General features: G+C 35.2%; 1 long non-coding RNA gene across 2 annotated transcripts in view; it reads right to left on the bottom strand.

The window, feature by feature from the left end:
* Window positions 1-19,960, bottom strand: part of LOC112645283 (uncharacterized) — a 169,107-nt gene that overhangs the window by 6,366 nt on the left and 142,781 nt on the right. For both annotated transcript variants that reach the window (XR_003127034.2, XR_007407723.1), the window contains exons 2-5: window positions 13,753-13,879; window positions 10,555-10,614; window positions 8,880-8,962; window positions 8,038-8,250 (exon numbers count right to left, since the gene is read on the bottom strand). This is a non-coding gene — a long non-coding RNA (uncharacterized LOC112645283). The remainder of the gene's footprint in view (window positions 1-8,037; window positions 8,251-8,879; window positions 8,963-10,554; window positions 10,615-13,752; window positions 13,880-19,960) is intronic.

The raw sequence follows: 19,960 nt of genomic DNA on the forward strand, positions 1-19,960 counted from the left end.
TTGTATCATTTAAAAAATTACACTTAATTTTACCGTTGAAATCACTTTGGGTAAATATCTTGAACACAGTACTCTATAATTCATTTAAGACTTCCTTGAAGATAGTAACACAGGGTCTCATACATAGTAGAAATTATTATATATGGCATTAATTTGCAATGCATTAATTCAGCTTCTCTAAATTCAGATATTTTGTTCCTTCTAATGAAACTAGCCATCTGTCTGATTTCTTTTCCTCATTTATTTTCACTTAGAAACATAGTTAACTTGACCTTTATTTATATTTTGAGATTTATTTTCATCATAAGACCTTTTTAAAGAATGCAACCAGGGCTGTCTGGGTGGCTTCATCAGTTAAGCATTCAACTCTAGATTTCTACTCAATCTATCATCTATCATCTACTTCTACTCAAGTTATCATCTCAGGGTGGTGGGATTGAGCCCCACCTCTAACTCCAGGCTCAGCACAGAGTCTACTTGGGACTCTCCCCCTCTCCCTCTGCCCCTCCCTGCTGCACACACACACACTCTCTAAAATAATAAATAAATAAATAAATAAATAAATAAATAAATAAATACAACTTTAAAAAAAGAATACGGCCATCTCTAATCTTTTTTTATTTTTGCTTGCTTTTTATTTCTGAGTTATTAGGCTTTGATTTCTGTTTCATGTTTATCTTTTGAAGGATTTAATTATAATTAAGCCCTGGGGTGCCTGGGTGGCTCATTCAGTTGAGTGTTGGACTCCTGATTTCTGCTCAGGTCATGATCTCAAGGTTTTGAGATCAAGCTCCGTGTCAGCCTCCAGACTCAGCCTCTACTTCTGCCCCTCCTCCTGCTCATGCGAACTTTCTCTCTCTCTCTCTCAATAAAATATAGGTGTGCCTGGGTGGCTCAGGTGGTTAAGTGTCTGCCTTCAGCTCAGGTCATGATCTCAGGGCTCCCTGATCAGTAGAGTCTGCTTCGCCCTCTGCCCCTCCCCCTGCTCATGCTATCTCTGTCTCTCAAATAAATAAGTAAATAAACAAAATGTATTAATAATAATTATAATTAAGTCTAAAGACAAATATAAGTTTTCTATAATTGTCTCAGGAGATTTTTAAAACACGGGTAGAGTAGAACACTATTTAAAAAGAGTATACTACTGTCAAAAATTCAGAAATAACAGACGTAAAACCAGTGAATCACCAAAGTAGTAATTAGTAGAAATTGATTATGCACACACTGAAGAGGCAGTTTACAAAGTGGTAGTACTCAAGCCAAAGCATGGAATGAGACTCAGGTATATTGGTTATAAAGCAGCTTACAGTGAAAAAGCAGCAACTGCTCATGCTTCACAGCTATTGACAGAATTTCCTAAATGATAGGGAATGCTCAGTGGTTGCTTCATATCAACCTTAGAAAACCGTTATGTTTATGATTTTCAGAAGCATAAGCAAGAAATGACCCACATCAAAGTTAGCCTTGCAAAATAAACTAAATTAAGCTTTGTTTCTATGACTAAACTAGTTTTGTCTGCTCAGGGAATTTTCAAGCTGGCTCTCTTTTTTATTTTAACCGTATTTTAATTGGTTTCCCCACATTTAATTTACATTTTCTGTTTGAAGTTATCTTTTTAACAGTTTAATTTACATATTAAATCAAAACCCTTAACTTTGAATGGCATGTCAAAAACTATGCCTTTGAAGTAAAAGTGTTTTGATCTTTATTATTCTTGGGGTTTCCCTGCAGGTTTAATGGTAAAGTTATTGTTTTATCTTTCTGTTATTTTAATCTATTTTCTCCTTTAATTTAGTCCAGCATTCCACAATATTTTTGGTCTTAGGACCTCTTTATACTTAAAAAGCATTGATGATCCCAAAGATCTTTTGACTATATGAGCTATATCTATCCATATTTATGATACTAGAAATTAAAACTGAGAAACATTTAAAGTATTCATTCATTTAAACATAACAATAAACTCCTTATATGTTAACATATATCATTATTTTAACAGAAAATGAGTTATATTTGGGGTGCCTGGGTGACTCAGTGGATTAAGCATCTGACTCTTGATTTCAGCTCAGGTCATAATCTCATGGTCATGCAATTGAGCCCTGCTTAGTGTATTACAATACCTACAATATTGTATTATATGCTTGAGTTTCTCTTTCCTCTCCCTCTCCCTCTGCCCCTCCCACTGCTTGTGCTCTCTTGCTCTTTCTCTCTCAAATATTTTTTAAATGAGTTATATTTTCCAAACAACAACAAAATAGTGAGAACAGTAGTATTGATTTACATATTTAAAAATTTAAAAATAAGACACATCTGTCTCAAGAGACAAGCCTAGTGGTTATGAGGTGCTTGAAAGTAAGGGGAAATGGGAGATGTTGGTCAAAGAGTAGAAACTTCAAGTTATAAGATTAATAAGTCTGGTGATCTAATGTACAGCATAGTGATTGTAGTTAATAATATTGTATTATATACTTGAAAGTTGCCGAAAGAGCAGATCATAAATATTTTTGCTATAAAAAGAAATGGTAATTATGTGTCATGAGGGGGGTTATTTGCTAAATTTTGGTGGTAATCATTTTGCAATATGTAAGTGTATCAAATCAATACATCTTAAGCTTGTACAATGTTATATGTCAATTATATCTCAATAAACCTGGGGAAAACAAAACAAAAAAAAAATAAGTCACTAATGTTAAAAAAAAATACAGCTGTTTCAAACCATGATACAGGTCAAGCAAAATTAGGAATAGTATTGACCATTGAGTTTAGCAACGTGATTCTGGATCACACTGGTAATTCCTTCAACTCCTCTCTCCCAAGCAATTAAATTTTCAGTTAGGCAGATCAGAAATACAGGAGATGTTTTAATCCAACAGAATCCAATACCATAATAATCTTGAGATCTGTCCTCACTTCTATTTTATCTCATAAAGAAACATTAAGAGAAAAAGAAGTCATAAGCCATCTAATTACCAAACATCCAGATGGTTCTATATTTCTTATAACATTACTCCTATTCTTGCACAACTCTCCTAGCGAGTATATTCCTAAAATATTAGTTCCTTTTTCCCTACATATAACTAATAGTTCAATCCTGTTTTTTGCTAAGGCATTAAGATGAATGGACTTTTGACTTACTTTTACATTATGCAACCTTATGAATGATTTTTCTATGGATTATCATAAAACATAATTAAAAATTACATTAAACTTACATTTGTTGAATAACAAGATACTTCTACAAATAATTACTTTAATTACTCAATTGATATTGAATTTTTTTTTTTTTTTTTTTTTTTTTTTTTTTTTTTTTTTTTTTTTTTTTGATATTGAATTTTTTAAGTAAGCAAAAAATAAGAAAATTTTTTAACCCACTTTCATTATCATGAAAATACTCTTAAGAAAATGTTTTCAACAGTTTTTAAAAATATTTTATTTATTTATTCATGAGAGACACAGAGAGAGGCAGAGACATAGGCAGAGGAAGAAGCAGACTCCCTGCAGGGACCCCAATGTAGGACTCAATCTCAGGACCCCAGGATCACGCCCTGAGCCAAAGACAGATGCTCAACCACTGAGCCACCCAGGCATCCCTGTTTTCAACAATTTATTAATAAAGCATCCAAATTACCAATAAGGTAAAAATAATTTAAGGCTCATCAAGTTTGTGAAATACAATACATAAAGCTCATCAAGTTTATGAAATACAATATATAATTGTACGCAATTCTTTTAACTTCTTAATTATTTTATTTGTAAAATTATTTCACAGTTCCAGGGTTTCTGGCTAGCTCAGTCAATAGAGCACACCACGCTTAATCTTAGGGTAATGAATTCAAGCTCCAAGTTGGGCATACAGACAACTTAAAAAAATAATAAAATAAAAATGTTATAGTCCTTATATATTTACATAGAAATATACCCATAGTATATTACTGAGGGAAAAAAAGCAGGTTATAGAACAGTATAATTAATAATAATAATAATAATATAATTATTCCACTCAGAACTTTAAAAAATCTATCTATATATATACTTATAAATACATGGGAGAAAATATATGTCAAATTATTGACATTTATAGTCTAAGGGATTTAAAAAAGGGATTGTATTTTACACACTTCTAATTATTTGGGATTTGCGACTAATAAATACTCTTATATTTTTAAAAAATACATTTAATTATAATAAATAGTTTCTGCTTTTACTTTGTCGAAGTATTTATATTAGTATATACATGTTATAAATTAAACTATATATAATTTTTACATATTAGGAAATATATTAGTAAATACTCTTAGTAAGAAGAAGATTTTATTTTTAACAAATTAGAATCCAATTTTAGGACTTGATTCTCTGGATGTTTAAATGATTACAGTGGCTTATGTGCAAAAGCCACAAGACTATGAATCAAGACTGATCACTAGAGACAGTCTGCATATTTCTCTTAACATAAAATTCTATTATGTAATAATACTCTGCTGTTCTGTGAAAATTGAAAGAAAATCTAGTTGCAACAATTTAAGTTTTAAAAGGTTTTTTAGTCCATTGCATTTTCCAAATTTATTAGCTGGATTGAAGTAAATCAGGATTTTGCTTCATGGCTTTTAGTTCTACATGTTCATTTCCCAACGTGTTGCCATAGGAATGATGAGGAAAGAAAGACTTTATGTCTAGTGCCACTTTGTTCTAAAAAATGAACCTAATTGTCATAAATACATATAAAATACTTCAAATTATGGATTACTTTCACCATACATCCAAATATATTTATTGTGTATTCTGGTTTGTTCTTTTTTTGAAACAACGCTCATCTTTACTATCCTATATAAGAAAGAAACTGTTTTCTCAACTTTTTTAGGTGACCTTGAAAAAAACCTTGTGTAAAAAGCAAGGTGAAATGGCTAACAGTTCATATTAACCAGGACAAAGCAGCATCTCACAGAAAATCTTTAGCTTGCACAAAGTCAACTTGCATCCATTCACCTGTGAGAAGAGTCAACGTGTCTGATGCAAGAAATCTAGCAGGCAACAAGAACCAAGCACAATTAGAAATATACCAGAGAAAAAGCATGCAATCCACTGTAACTAACCATCTTTTCAAAGAAGAGTTACTTTGAATTACAATCAAGATAGCTCTGTCTTGCAGACTGGGGGTGATTTTGAGGGGTGGGCTCATTTAGAGGGTATTACTAACCCTCTAACTCACCGTAGTGGACCTCAATAGACTAGCCTTCCATACCACAAGACTCTGACTAAGCCATAGTAAAGTTATTTGTGTTTCAAGCTAATTAAAATAAGTTTGCAACAGCAATTTTACTGAAATTTTAGCTAATCTAAAGCAAGAGGAAATCATAATATACCATTTTCTTACCTAATAAACAGGAACCTAAGCCATTTCTAGATATGTTATAGTGCTCAGAACATTGATTATGCTCCACAAAGACAAATAATAAACATTTTTAAATTATTTCACACTAAGAATATTGCTCTCACACACCAGATTTCACTGAAAAGAAGCAAGGTACTTTTACTTTCTTCTTTATAGTTAAATCAATAAACATTTACTAAGTATCTATGGTATACAAAACACTCTGCTAACCATTGTATTTAAGTTGAGGGTAAAAATATTTATGGTTTTTCATTGTACCTTTCAAATATTTTTATCAGGAGTATTTTTGTCAGTTCAACATGGCCTAGGTTATCTTTTCAGAACATTTATCTTGCAAATAATCTCTTGCATAAAAAGAAAATATATTCTTCTTATAAGTGATCTAATGGCAACCTTGTGATATTTTCACCTTTCTCCCCTTTTTATGGGGAGGATCTACTTCTATTTTGGAGATACTGATTTATATTATTTTCTAGATTGTGAAGCTCTGATTTTAAACACTTGATCATGTCAAAATCAGAAATAAATGTACTAAATGGTACCCTGCTGCCTATTTCCTTCTCAGAATGCATCAGTAGGAGTTTCGTCAGGAAAATAGTTTGGAAATCAGAAACAGCTCTAGGTGTTTCAATCAGGAAACAGGTCATTCTTAGAAAAAAGGCTCAGAGGAGACTGCTGCAAAATCTCACCTCTACAAAAGCCCATAAGTCTGCCTGCTGCTGCCAGAGAAAAGAAAACATGGTTTCCACTTCTCTGCCACCTTGCAGATTCCATATGAACACATCTCCTAGCAGAACCTAACCCAGAAAGTGGTGTCAGAGATTCTGGGAATGTAGTTCCCAAGTGTCCTGCCACCGCCACCAAAGGAGAACATAGAAGGAGGGAACCGATGCTAATGTGCTAACAGATAATGTATAGGTAGGGGGTGGGATTGAGCTAAATTCTGTCCCAGTGATACCATCTCAAGAGGTTTGAGCTGTAATTGAACAGCTCATGCTTACTACTGAGGTGAATGATAGTTATAATCCACTCTTGGTTACCCTTTAAGAAAATTTTGCTTTTTGTTCCTCCCACTTTTATTTCCTTGACCACTTGGATAGGAAATTTTAATTTCTTAAATTTCAATGATTTAACAGATAAAAAGAATACATATGAAATCTTGACATATCTGATCTGCATCACTATATACCTGTGAAGAGCATACTAGGTACAAGGCATTGTGTAGGAAGTCACTCTGTGGGGTGCAAAGATGGTCCCTGACTTTCAAATGTTCACAATTATTGGGAGGCAAAGGGAAAATACAATCAATATAGCTCAATTGTGTTGTGTGTACAATTAACAAAGGGCAGAGAAAGAATTAAAGCCAGAGAGACCTGTAGGAGGTGATAAGGAGTGACTGAAGAGAACCATGGGAAGGAAATGCTCTCTGAGGTGTAACCATTCCTGACAGATGGAAGTGGAGTGAGGGGTGTGGTGACATGAGGGGCCAGAGTGAGTAAAGTGAAGAGGCTGAAGAACTTGCTGCAATTAGACTAGAAACAGATACCACAAACTCAGGTGCATATAGGGGCCAGCAGTATTGCAAATGAAGCAGCCCATGTGAGGACTTCAGCCAGCAAAAGAAGGATACACCAGCCACCTCAGGCGACATTCCTGGTGAGACTGTTGGCCCAGTGCTATCAGAGCTTCCAGTTGTTCAAAAGAAGGTGAAAATCCATATTATAAGGTAAAATTCCTATTTTAGAATATTAGCACCTAATTTTAAAAAATGAATAAAAACAAAACTAAAGCCATGTGTAAATTAAAGAAAACTCTGGCCCACATATGCACGAGTGGTCAACTATTTGCAGGCTCTAGGAGATGCTTTCTAAGGTTCCATCCAAGCAATTCTGGTTTCAATTGTGAACCTCATTCTCACTGAATAATATATTCATCTTTTAATATGCATATTAAGCATTGCCTCAGAAATTTTCTTCCTACGAATTGTGTGTTCTTAATGCTCTTCATAAAGAACTGTAGAGTTCTTAAGACTGGCTTGCAAGAGGCCTACAGTGAAGACAAGTGACAAGAAGGGGAAAACAGAAAGAAGACCATTAGAAAATGTCAAGGCTATAGACATTTACCAGTGCAACCAGCCTTTATCCATCTCCGAGACTGAAGACTACTGCTGTCATTTCTCTTTACTAGCAAGGAAATGATAATGAAAAATATTTGTAGTAGAGGAAATGTTGACAGGAGTCAGAGCTACCTTAGCGAATAATACACTCAATACGTATAGTTATTTAAAATCCAGTCTATTATAATGTACAAAATATTCTCTTACATTTGTGGATATTTTTTTATTTTTTCAAAATCACTAATTATTTCTCGAAAACTGTGATCATATCTTTTAACAAGACAGGAAAAAGGATAATGATAACAGGGCACATATCAATTAGTAAAATCAATGCCTAAAAAATAGTCTTAGTGCTGTCTTGCTTTACAAACAGTTTTAAACTGAGCTCAATGCTGAACCAGTGAAAAATATTGGATCTATTTTTTGCAAGAAACTTAACCAAAAAAAGCAAATAATAACACAAGCCACTATATGAAGTTTCTACTTTCAATGAAACAGGCCAATGTGAATATTGAATTATCTGTGTTAATACCTCTGATCACATAGTTCTTCTACATGTGATCTGCCACCAGGGGAAATCACATTTATCCATTTCAAGGTAGGATTGGGCTCCTCCGGAGAATCTCCTTTAATAGGACGATTACGTACCCTTAGAAAACATTTCAAACTATCCAAGAAACTTGGATAGATATTTGAACGGAGCTTTTCCCAATAGTGGTGCTTTTTCAATAACACAGTAGAGTACCTAATGGAACATAATGAAAAAGATCAACAATAAAATTGACAATTTCAGAAAAAGAAAAAAAAACCCACCTGACAATGTTCTCCTTGCTTATGAGTTACCGCTTCACAGAGCAAGCACTACAGCGTGTACGTAAGCACACATAGTTTCAGCTTCAGCACAAAGAATAAAAGTCTAAAAAGGTAAAAATGAAAATGTGTGCTGCCCTGCTACCATGTAGCTGAGAGTTATAAAGGCCCCCTGAACAATATTGAGTTTGCGGTGGCACAATCACATCACAAAAGATTTACCTTCACTCTGCAAACTTAATATAGGGCAATAACAGTCGATTACAAGCAGAGCAATACAACATCAAAGGAATGTTTAAAAGAACTGGACAGAACCTTTAAATCAACACAATTGAGTTATCTTCCCCCAAAGGAAGCACCATGGGAGAGATCATAGCAGGGTTTTTCAAGAGGTATTACTAATTTACCATAAGTTATATTTAATACACTTTCTAAACGTGGTTTGTAATCTCTCTCCACTTTTTAGAACACAGAGCAATAAATTAAAAGAGAAATGGTCCCCAAAGAGCAAAAGACTGGAAGAAAAAAAATGACAATAGTTTTCTTCCGGAGAGGAGGGTTAACCTTTCAAATAAATCTTCCATAGCTGGAAAGTCAGCATTGGATCTGTCCTTTCCCAATTTCAGGGAGATTCTTCAAATCCGGACCTAGAGAAATAATAGAAAAGTTCTATTATTTATATTTATAAAACTAATCAATATTCAAATTCCGTTAAGAACAGCAATATTCACCATAGCATTTTAGAAGAATGGTAAGAAATTCTTTTTAACATCTCCCATAGAGAAGAAAGCAATTTTACTCCACCTTCTTATGGCTGAAAGGAACATTGGAGAAGTTGAATTTCTTGTCCAGGTCATGTCAGAAAGGGGTAGAATTTATTTATTGCGGAGTAGTACTGTTCATTGTTGGCAGATCTTAGATATTTTTTTAGCATTTTAACTATTTCCGCATAGGTTTCTATTTTTAATTTATATAATAGTGTGCTTAGTTTAATGAAGACATGGTATATTACTGTTTTACATATAAAAAGATATTACTTTTCTACATGCATTGCAAGGCTTATTGTTACAAATTTTCATCTAAAGCCATGCATTTATTTTTCCCAGGAAGATATTGGGTATTGCCAAAACTTTTCATCATCTTTTAATGTCTGAGATTTGCATACATAAAATCATAAATTTCTATATGATGCTAATAGACCTGTTCCTTTGATTCTTTCAAAAGTTATAACCTTTTTTGCCTTTTGTTTAGCACTCTTGTTTTGGTTTAAGTTATCTTGATTTATACCAGATATGTGTATTCAAAAAGGCTTTAAATTCTGGATAATTTGTATCTAAAATGACTTTTCAATACATTAATTTTCTAGTGCTGAAAACACACCCACAACAGGTGCATGAAACTGCCTGTAACACATGCCATATGGGGAAAGTACTAGGGTTTGTCCCTTTTGATATAGAATGGTTTTATTGGTGTCATACTGTAAGCTTTTACAATAAATCAGATCATATATGGACTTATCCTTATGTATCTGGCGTTAGAAAATATTTAATTCATGTTTATAATGCTTTTAATTTTACAACCAGCTTCCTAAATTTCTTTACAGTTAGCCTTTATGTCAAGATTATTTCATTTGAAATTGTCCATTACCAGATAATCTTTTTCAGATATTTGAATTAGACTGCTGTTTTTCTTTTTTGTAGCATGTTCTTTTTCAAGTCCACCAACTTCTTCATACTAATATTGTTAATTTAAAGGCAAAATTCTGATGCATTAGTTCTTACCTACTCTTGGTAAATATTTTTGGAATTCATTATTTGAAATAGTTGGTGTGAATGTGACAGAATTTTTTTTCGTATTTTATATCAATGTGATTAGAATAGGTGATCCCAATATGTGTTTGCAGGTCTATCAAGGTTAGCTTGTTTATAATTATAAGATTCAAATAGTGACTAGGAATTCTCATTTTTTCTCCTATCCATTCAACCTACATTAATTGTATCACTAAGATGCAATGTCCAACAAGAAGTAGTTCTAATGTCATAAAAAATACCACACTGATGTTTGTCCACTGGTTGATGTCAGCAAATGCTCTAATGCCTTTCAATTAGTATCATGAATATTATAAAGTTTTACCCAACCAAGGAACCCACTGGCTGTGATAAAACCAAATAAGAATGTTTACTTTTGTGCAGAGATTAGAGAACCAAAAGCTAAAAGAATAGGTAATCTGTAGTCAAACCTGACTTTGAAATTCTGCTCATCTGGTTAATAGTTGTGTGACTGTGCCTCAGTTTCTCTTCTGTAAAACAGAGATAATAATGTTTATAGATTGCTATAAAATTAAATCAGATACCACTTATAAATTCCTAGCACCATGACATACTGCATGCACCCAAGAAGTGTTAGCTATTTATATTGGAAAAAATATGTCCAGAAATGCTCTAATGCCTTTCAATTAGTATCATGAATATTATAAAGTTTTACCCAACCAAGGAACCCACTGGCTGTGATAAAACCAAATAAGAATGTTTACTTTTGTGCAGAGATTAGAGAACCAACACCTGTTGCCTAACAGTAGTGGGACTTATACCAGAAATCAATGAATGAGTAACCACCCTCAACAGCTATCAGAGTCATAAGACAGTTGGTTCTACGGTCTAGACCTGCTTAAGAATTGAACAAAGTCACCTGCTGACTATAATAGCCATTCATAGGAGTGATATAAAATTTAATGTTAGTGATTATCTGTTGTGATATGACATCATGTGCATATTGCCTTTCCAGTCTGGCTTGAAGGACATTTGAGAAATAATATTTCAGAGTATTTTTTCAATATTAGAGGTTAAATACCATCAATTTTCACTAAATCTTGGCCTGTAAAAAAAAAAAACTACAATTCAGTGGTATCTAGGTCATTAGTACTTTTAAGTAAGGTGGCAGAGAGAATATGACTATTGTCAGAAAGAGACAATTCATAGCAAAGATAGCTTGCCAGAATTTTTTTTAAATAGGAAGATCATTCTCTTTCAACAGTGAAGCTTCAATCAAAAATTTATAATAAATCCCTATTAAAATTTTATTAACTTTCTTTCAACATTTGGTATTAATTGGCCAACATTGTCCTTGAGTTTTATTTGGAAATATTGGTGCTTCTGGACTCGTATATCTCTTTTTGTCCTTAATTACTTCCTATAAAATAGCAGCAGTAGACAATCCTTTCACTATTTCCAGATGGATTGTCATAACTTGTCTATGATCCATTAAAAGATCAAGAGGTCTTTGGGACACCTGGGTGGCTCAGTCAGTTAGGTGTCCAACTATTGATTCTGGCTCAGATCATGATTTTAGGGTCATGAGATTGTGCCCGGTGTGGGGCTCTGTGCTGGGTGTGGAGCCTGCTTGCAATTCTCTCTCTGTGTCTCCTTCTGCCCCTCCCCCTCACCCCTTCTCACTCTCATAAAAAAAAAAAAGAGCAAGAGATTTTTAATGGCCTACTTCATTTCCTACTTTATTTATTATTGAGATTATAGAGATTGAAGCCTTAAAGAATTGATAATACTTCGCCATGTTTTCAGATACTGAAATATGTGAATAAGTAAGCAAATATAAATAAGTAATGAATTAATGCAGAGGACATTTAGGAGAGTTCCAGTTTCTGAAAATTATAGCCAATTAATGCCAACTAAGAATTTCTAGTCATTAAAGCTTCTTGGCCTTCTCAAATACAAAATGAAATGTAAGTATTACATTACCTTATCTCTCAGTGGAAGTTGATCAGCAAGTTTAAGTTTCTACTTATCCCCAACCTATAGACTATGCTGATCAAAAAACAAGTCCAAGGACCTTATACTTCAAGTGAAATGTAGTCAGTTGCTTAAAAGAACCAATTCTGCATCTAGAAATCTTGGGTCTGAGAAACATATGGGATTCCTGATGTGTTAGAGAATTACCTCAATCTGGGAATTAATCCCACTGAAATCCCCAATATTCCTTAAGATTAGACCAATCTCTTGGTATAATTTGGGGTGGGATGCTAAGATTCTTCAAATTAGGGTGTGACTATGCATACTAGACCGTTATCACTGCTCCCACAGACTAAGTTGCCAGCCACACAGTGGCACACGATGGTACATGGTAGCCTATTCCAGTTACCACCTATATCCTATCTACTATCTTTTACTACACCTCTTAACAAAATTTTAGGCATCCTTCAGGATATGGCTAAAATATTATCTCTTTTCTCAGTTCTTTCAGGAGTCATTTCCAAACCTGACCATTCATATGCCCATCACTTCCTTCATGAGTTCACCCATTTGTTTATTCAACAAATATTTTTTGAGAATCTGTTATGCACTAGACACCTTTATATTTGGTCTGAGCCAAGCAGATAAAAATTCTTGCCATTATAGTGCCTAACTTCTGATGAAAGACTAATTATTCCTTCTATATTCTCTTATTACTTTATTATTGCATTTGTCACATTTATTTTAGGTAATTATTTTTGTGTATCTCTTACTGGATAGCAAGGGCCACATAACATTTATCACCAGCACTCAGAACATTCCCTTGCCACATAACATAAGAGAAAAGGCAAAACAAACTTTATAGCTTGGAGGCTCTCTAATAAATTTAAATTTAATCAGTATTTCTGTTTTGGTTATCTATTCTTGTTTAAGAAGTTAACTGAAAACTTAGTCATTTAAAGCAATGTTTTTGCTTTGCTCACAATTTTGTAGGTCAGAAATTTGGGAAAGGCTCAGCAAGGTAGTTTAGCTCTGCTTCACATGGCTTCAGCTATAGTTATGGTGGCTGAGGCTGGAGGATCCTCTTCCAGAATACCTTCTTTATTCGTATTTTTGGTACTTTGCAGCGACTTGCTTCCTTCCTTCTTTCCTTTCTTCCTTCCTTCCCTTTTTTATTTCTTTCTCTTCTTTCTCTTTCTGTCTCTCTTTGTCTATCTCCACATAAGTTCTCATCCTTCAGGGCCACTCCATGAGATATGGATTTCCACACCATGGTGTCTTGGTGTCACACTTCTTACATAATATATGGTTTCTTTTTTATTTTTAATTTATTTAAATTCAATTAATTAACACATAGTGTATTATTGGTTTCAGAGGTAGAGCTCAGTGATTCTTCAGTCTTATATAACACCCAGTGCTCATTACATCACATGCCTTCCGTAATGCCCATCACCCAGTTACCTCATTCTCCCACCCTCTTCCCTTTCAGCAACCCTCAGTTTGTTTCCGATGATTAAGAGTCTGTTATGGTTTGTCTCCCTCTCTGATTTTATCTCATTTTTTATCTCATTTTTCCTCTCTTTATCTCATTTTTTCCTCTCTTCATCTATGATCCTCTGTTTTGTTTCTTAAATTCCACATATGACTGAGATCCTGTGATAATTGTCTTTCTCTGATTGACTTCTATCACTTACCATAATACCCTCTAGTTCCATCCACATCATTGCAAATGGCAAGATTTCTTTTTGTTTGTTTGTTTTTGATGATTGAGTAGTAGTCCATTGTATATATATCCCACATCTTCTTTATGATATATGGTTTCTAAGAGGCAGAAAGCAGAAACAGGCAGGCAGGTTAGGGCTACACCAGGAACTGGAACAGTATCATTTTACCATGTTCTTTCTAACGGCCAAAGCAGCCATAAAGACTACCCAGATTTAAGGAGATATTTCAGATACCATCTCTTGAGAGTGGAATGGTAGGTAGTACAGAAGGGCAGTTGAATGAATGACATTTTTGTGGCCATCTTTGGAAAATGCCATAATTTGTGATAGCTATCTAATATGTCCAATCAACCATTATGTGTTTAGGGGAAGCAGATCAGCACTGAAGTAAAATTTAAATTCTTATTAAACAAAAAAAATCCATTTTCTTATAACAAAAGTTTTATTTTAAAATGCTAAATGAGGGACACCTGAGTGGCTCAGCAGTTGAGCGCCTGCCTTTGGCCCAGGGTGTGATCCTGGGGTCCGGGGATTGAGGGCAACTTGCATGGAGCCTGTTTCTCCCTCTGCCTGCGTCTCTGCCTCTCTCTCTCTCTCTCTCTCTCTCTGTGTCTTTCACGAATAAATGGATAAATAAAATCTTTTTTTAAAAAAAAGATATCTATAAAGCATTAAACAAAATAATCAAAAAGCATTCTAAATTAGCCAAATATTTATTTCCACCTCAGTATTTTAAAATCTAAGCTTTAAGTCTTTTTTGAACATTTAGAACAATCGAGTTGAAATCATTTAATATCACAGCTCAATGAAGTGAAATTTCACAATATCCTCCATCTTGTGAGTCTTTTAAAAATCGCCCTTTTGGTAGACTTAGTGTCCAAATCCCGGTCCCTAAAACCATTTCCCACTAAAAGGAATCAGTACTCCTTGGAGAAATGGCTGAGTCCAGAAATGGGACAGAAAATATACAAGACAAGCCCAGAACATTTTGTCAGGGCAGAAGTAAGGAGGTGCTCAAAATAAATAAACAAATAATGGAGCATGTTACAAGATTCAGGAGACAGCTTGAAGGTATCCACTGGTCACATCAAGGACAACCTGAGTACAAAATAAGTACACAAACATGATAAACCATTCTAAAAAATCGGAATTTGTGAGTTCATATCAATAAGAAGTAGATAAACAAATAGGAGGGAAAGAAGTACTCTAGGGATGCCTCTGCTGCTCAGTGGTTGAGCGTCTGCTTTCAGCTCAGGTCATGATCCCCGGGTCCTGGGATCGAATCCCACATCCAGTTCCCGGCAGGGAGCCTGCTTCTCCCTCTGCCTGTGTCTCTGCCTCTTTCTCTGTGTCTCTCATGAATAAATAAATAAAATCTTTTAAAAAAAGAAAGAAATACTCTAGGTTATATTAAAATGTTAAATGCCAATTGACAAATAAGGAGGGAATAGAGTTGGAAAGTCAGCATTTGTAATCATCATACTAAAGACTGGATCAGACAAGAATCATCAATGGACAATGTATCCAGGGAAAAGTTTTGGTGAAAAGCACATCATTTGCATGCTCTTAAAGTGTCTCTCCATAGATTGCTTATTAGCTTCAAGGGAAAAGTGATATTTATACAGTGGAGAAACCAAATAACACATTGACTGGGTGATCTAAATTAACATCAAGAGGAGTATATGGACATTGTGTGCATTCAGATGAGATATCCTGAGAAAGCCATAATATCACCTATGTAATATTCTGAACAAAAATATACAATGAAAATCTAAACATAAAATGATATCAGATACATGTTAAATGAGGAACAAATTTTCCTAAGGAAAAAAAAGATGGGCTATTGTAGTCTTCAAAAATGTTCAAGGTGTAAAAGACAGAGTATAGATATGTTCTGTATTTAAAAAGACTACAAAGACATGACAGCTAAATACAATACCACCTTCTAGAGTGGACCCTTACCTAGAGTGGAAAAAGGTATTAGAGCAGCTCTTAAAATTGAAATTATAAGGATAATAGATTTGACAAAGGTATTCTATCAATCTTAAATTACTAAAGTTGTTAACTGAACTGCAGTTATATAAGAGAATATCCTATTAAGAAATATCTGGGGCACCTGGGTAGCTTGGTTGGTTGAGTGTCCAACTCTTGATTTCAGCTAGGATCATGATCTCGGGGTCATGGGATCAAGCCTCATGTAGGGCTCTACCCTCAGTGTGGAATCTGGTTGTCCTTCTCCCTCCCCTTTTGCCCCTCCCCCCAAATAAATTAATCTTCAAAAAAAAAGAACTATCCACTGAAATATTAAGGGGTAAAGGACCAAGATATATGTAGCTACCCTGAAGTGATTCAAAAAAATATATGTATGCATATGCAGTGAGAGAGAGAGAGAGAGAGAGAGAGAGAGAATTGAGCCAATGATAAATCAAGTGAGGTAAAACAGATAGTAAGTGAATCTGTGTAGTGAATATCAGGACGTTATTTGAACTACACTTATTCTTTTTTTTAAAAAAAATATTTATTCATTAGAGACAGAGGGATACAAAGACAGAGCATGAGCAGAGGGAGAGGGAAAGGGAGAAGAAGCAGACTCTCCACTGAGCCAGGAGCCTGACGTGGGGCTCTATCCCAGGACTGGGAGACCATCCCAGGACCCCACGATTAACACTTGAGCCAAAGGCAGATGCTTAATTATCTAAGCCACCCAGGCACCCCGAATTATACTTATTCATACAACTTTTCTAAAATTCTGAAATTATTTCCAAATAAAACGTTAAAAATAAAAAAAAAAAAAACAGCTCTGTGAATGAAGCAGCATGTAACAAGAAGAAAAACATTGCTGTTTCCCACTGGCAGACACCCCAGCATGTAATGGAGTATGCCCAAAGCCATTATGCAGAAAACTAGGAATTATTGTGTGTTCACATCTCAGGTGAACTTGACTCTGATTCATGTAGTAGGCAGTCTTGGTAGTTAACTAAACTGCCTTCCAATCAAAGGCAGTGTAGTACAGGTCATGGGATTGAGTTAACTGTAAAAAGCCTCGTTCTTAAGTCCCTAGGTGATACCTGACACACTCAAGCACTAACTTTGTAGGCTTGGGTACAGAAGATAAGCAAAAAGTCACACAGTGGTTCCTTTGCATTTGGCCCAGTAGCCAAGTTTAAAAGGACAAACAGGCTGTACTGCATAGAAGGTGAAATGCTTAAATGTCAGAGAAGCATTGTTAGGACCTATTTGTATGCACAGAAACTATCATGTGTTCCAAAAAGAAGAGAGTACATTTCACGAAGGGAAATGAGAATAAAAGACTGTATCCTGTTTTACCATTCCCAGAAGACTTAGAAAAAAATCTTTTAACAATTTAAATGTTGTTGACTTTACTGACCTATGCATTGTAGCAGTCTCAAAACCAAGGGAAAATATACAAAGTGTTTACCTATTTCTCATCTGGGGGCAAAATAAGGGAGCCAATCAGTTTTAGTCTTCACTTGTAAAGGGGGGCATCTACTTTCTAATCCATTTTAGTACATCACTAAGAGCTATAAATCTTGACAGATTCTTTTGCCCTATGTGCTCTCCACTAAAGGCTTTTAGGAAAGCCTGGTAAAAGATTTGTTTCACCTAAAAGACATGACAAATAAAGTTTTGGTTTGTTTTGGTTATGGTGGTGGTGGTGGGTTTTGTGCCCTGACAAGATGATTTTTTTCTCTTTATTTTTTATTTCATCTTTTAAAAGTATATTTCCTGTTCAGATGGAATTATTTAGCTAAAATTATAGGTCAAGTAAGTTGATTATTTATTACACAGTGATGAAGAATTGATTCTTTAAATTTTCTCAAGAAACCGAGATAGGATGAGATTGAGCAGCTGTTCAAACTGCAGTGGAATTAGCAAGGAAAAAATGTGAATGACCAAGTACAAGAAAGAGGACAAAGAATGCTGGCACTTAGCGGAGGGGAGTTCTCTGGCTCGCTTGGATGGGGCAGCTCGGCACCACCACACAATCAGAGGGGCCCCTCTGTTACCACTTCTGAAGCACTCCCTCACGTTATAAAGAGCTTTGTTCAAAATGACAGGTTCTTTCTGTACCATCTTTTGATATTTGTTACGTTTTGTTATGAGTAAGAAGATGGCAGTTTGGTTAGTTCAGTGAAACAGAGATGGAAGGAAGATGCCAGAAAAGCCAAGGTCTTGCGATGCTTGGGTGGCTCAGTGGTTGAGTGGCTGCCTCTGATCAGGGTGTGATCCTGGAGTCCTTGGATCGAGTCCCACTCAGGCTCCCTGCATGGAGCCTGCTTCTCCTCCCTCTGCCTGTGTCTCTGCCTCTGTCTGTGTGTCTCTCATGAATAAGTGAATAAAATCTTAAAAAAAAAAAAAAAAGGAAAGCCAAAGTCTTAAATTGCAATCCTCTATTATAACGGAGGGAAGGGGGGCATGCCCTAGGGCAAATCATTTCATTTCTTTAGGATTGTTACCTCTTATTTAAAACTTGTGAAATATAAAGAATTAAATTGTTGGAAGAGTTGAAAAATTTTACATATGTTTTAATAAGTTTATTAATAATAATTTAATTAACAAATAATAAATAATTGTATATATACATAATTGTTGTATAATTAATGATTTAATAAGTTTACTGTTAATAAGTTTTAATAATAGGTAAATCCTGAGAAAAATGGATCTCAGAACTCCCACCTTTTTTTTTAAGATTTTATTTTTTTTATTTGAGAGAGAGAGAGAGCATGAGCTCGGGGAAACAACAGAGGGAGAGGGAAAAGCAGACTCCCACTGAGCAGGGAGCCAGCAGCAGAGATCAATCCCAGGACCCTGAGATCATGCCCAGAGCCATAGGCAGATGCTTAACCCACTGAGCCATGCAGGCACCCAGAACCCCCACCTTTGTAGCTACATTTTGTTGCTTCAAGAAGTCCCAGTTTCTTAGTTTGTAGAATAATGATAATACAAATACCTGCTTCATATGTTTCTGAAAAGACTAATGACGTAGGGCCTGATCAATACTAAGTGTTAACTGATATTAGTATTGACATTTTCAATTACAATTATATGAAGATCATTCTGTGGACTGCCCATCAGTCAAGGTGATGGATCTTCTCACTCTACTTGAACTGTCCTTTCAAGACCCATTGTCCCATTATTATGTCCTTATTTTCTCCAGTTGCTATTGGGGGATTATAAATTTACGTGTCTAGTTCTTCCTACCAGGATAACATCTGTTTCAACTCTGGACTGTACAATAGAGCCCAGCCTGCACTAAACCCAGAACTTGCTAACATTTATTAGGCACTAATCAGTGCCAGGCCCTGCTGTAAGCACCTAACCTGTATTGTCTCTTTCACACATGATGTTATCTAATTCTACTTCTCTGGGGCAGAGATTACAGCATGATCTTAATTTTACAGATGAGGAAATTGAGAAGTTGAAAACATCATGAAAGTCACCCAGTAATAGTTAGAGCCAGTGATTTGACACCAGGCTGTCTTTCCAGAGAAATTACACCACTATCTATCTATCTTAGGGAATGTGCATTATATATAATAACACATAGACATGTTCCTATTCTTCTTAGGTAAATGGTAAGATCATGGACATATGCTGGAGCTCCTGGGTGGCTCAGTGGTTGAGCTTCTGCCTTTGCATGATCCTGGGGTCCTGGGATTAAGTCCCGTTTCAGGCTTCCTGCAGGGAGCCTTATTTATTTATTCATGAGAGTCACAGAGAGAGGCAGAATGTACACAGGCAGAGGGAGAAGCAGGCTCCATGCAGGGAGCCCGACGTGGGCCTTGATCCCGGGACTCCAGGATCACACCTTGGGCTGAAGTCGGCGCTAAACTGCTAAGCGACCTGGGCTGCCCTAAAATCTTTATTTTTTTTTTTAAAAAGGATGTATGTTATATCCAATAAACCAAGTGAAACCAGCTGGGGCATATGTTTGTACCTTATTCTAAGAAGAGTAAAGCAAAAGGATGCTCTTCTCATTAGATTTAGTATGGAGTAATTCTTAATTATAAAAGAGAAAATTGAAACCCAAGGATGAAGCTACCTCCCTAAGATCACTCACTGATTCAAGCTAAGCATCCCCTGGTCCAGGGATTCTCAAAACTCTAACATGCAACGGAATTACAAAGACGGCTTGTTAAAACACAAATGTGGAAAC

The sequence above is a fragment of the Canis lupus genome, chromosome 32, assembly GCF_003254725.2.
Source record: "Canis lupus dingo isolate Sandy chromosome 32, ASM325472v2, whole genome shotgun sequence".
NCBI classification, from domain to species: domain Eukaryota; kingdom Metazoa; phylum Chordata; class Mammalia; order Carnivora; family Canidae; genus Canis; species Canis lupus.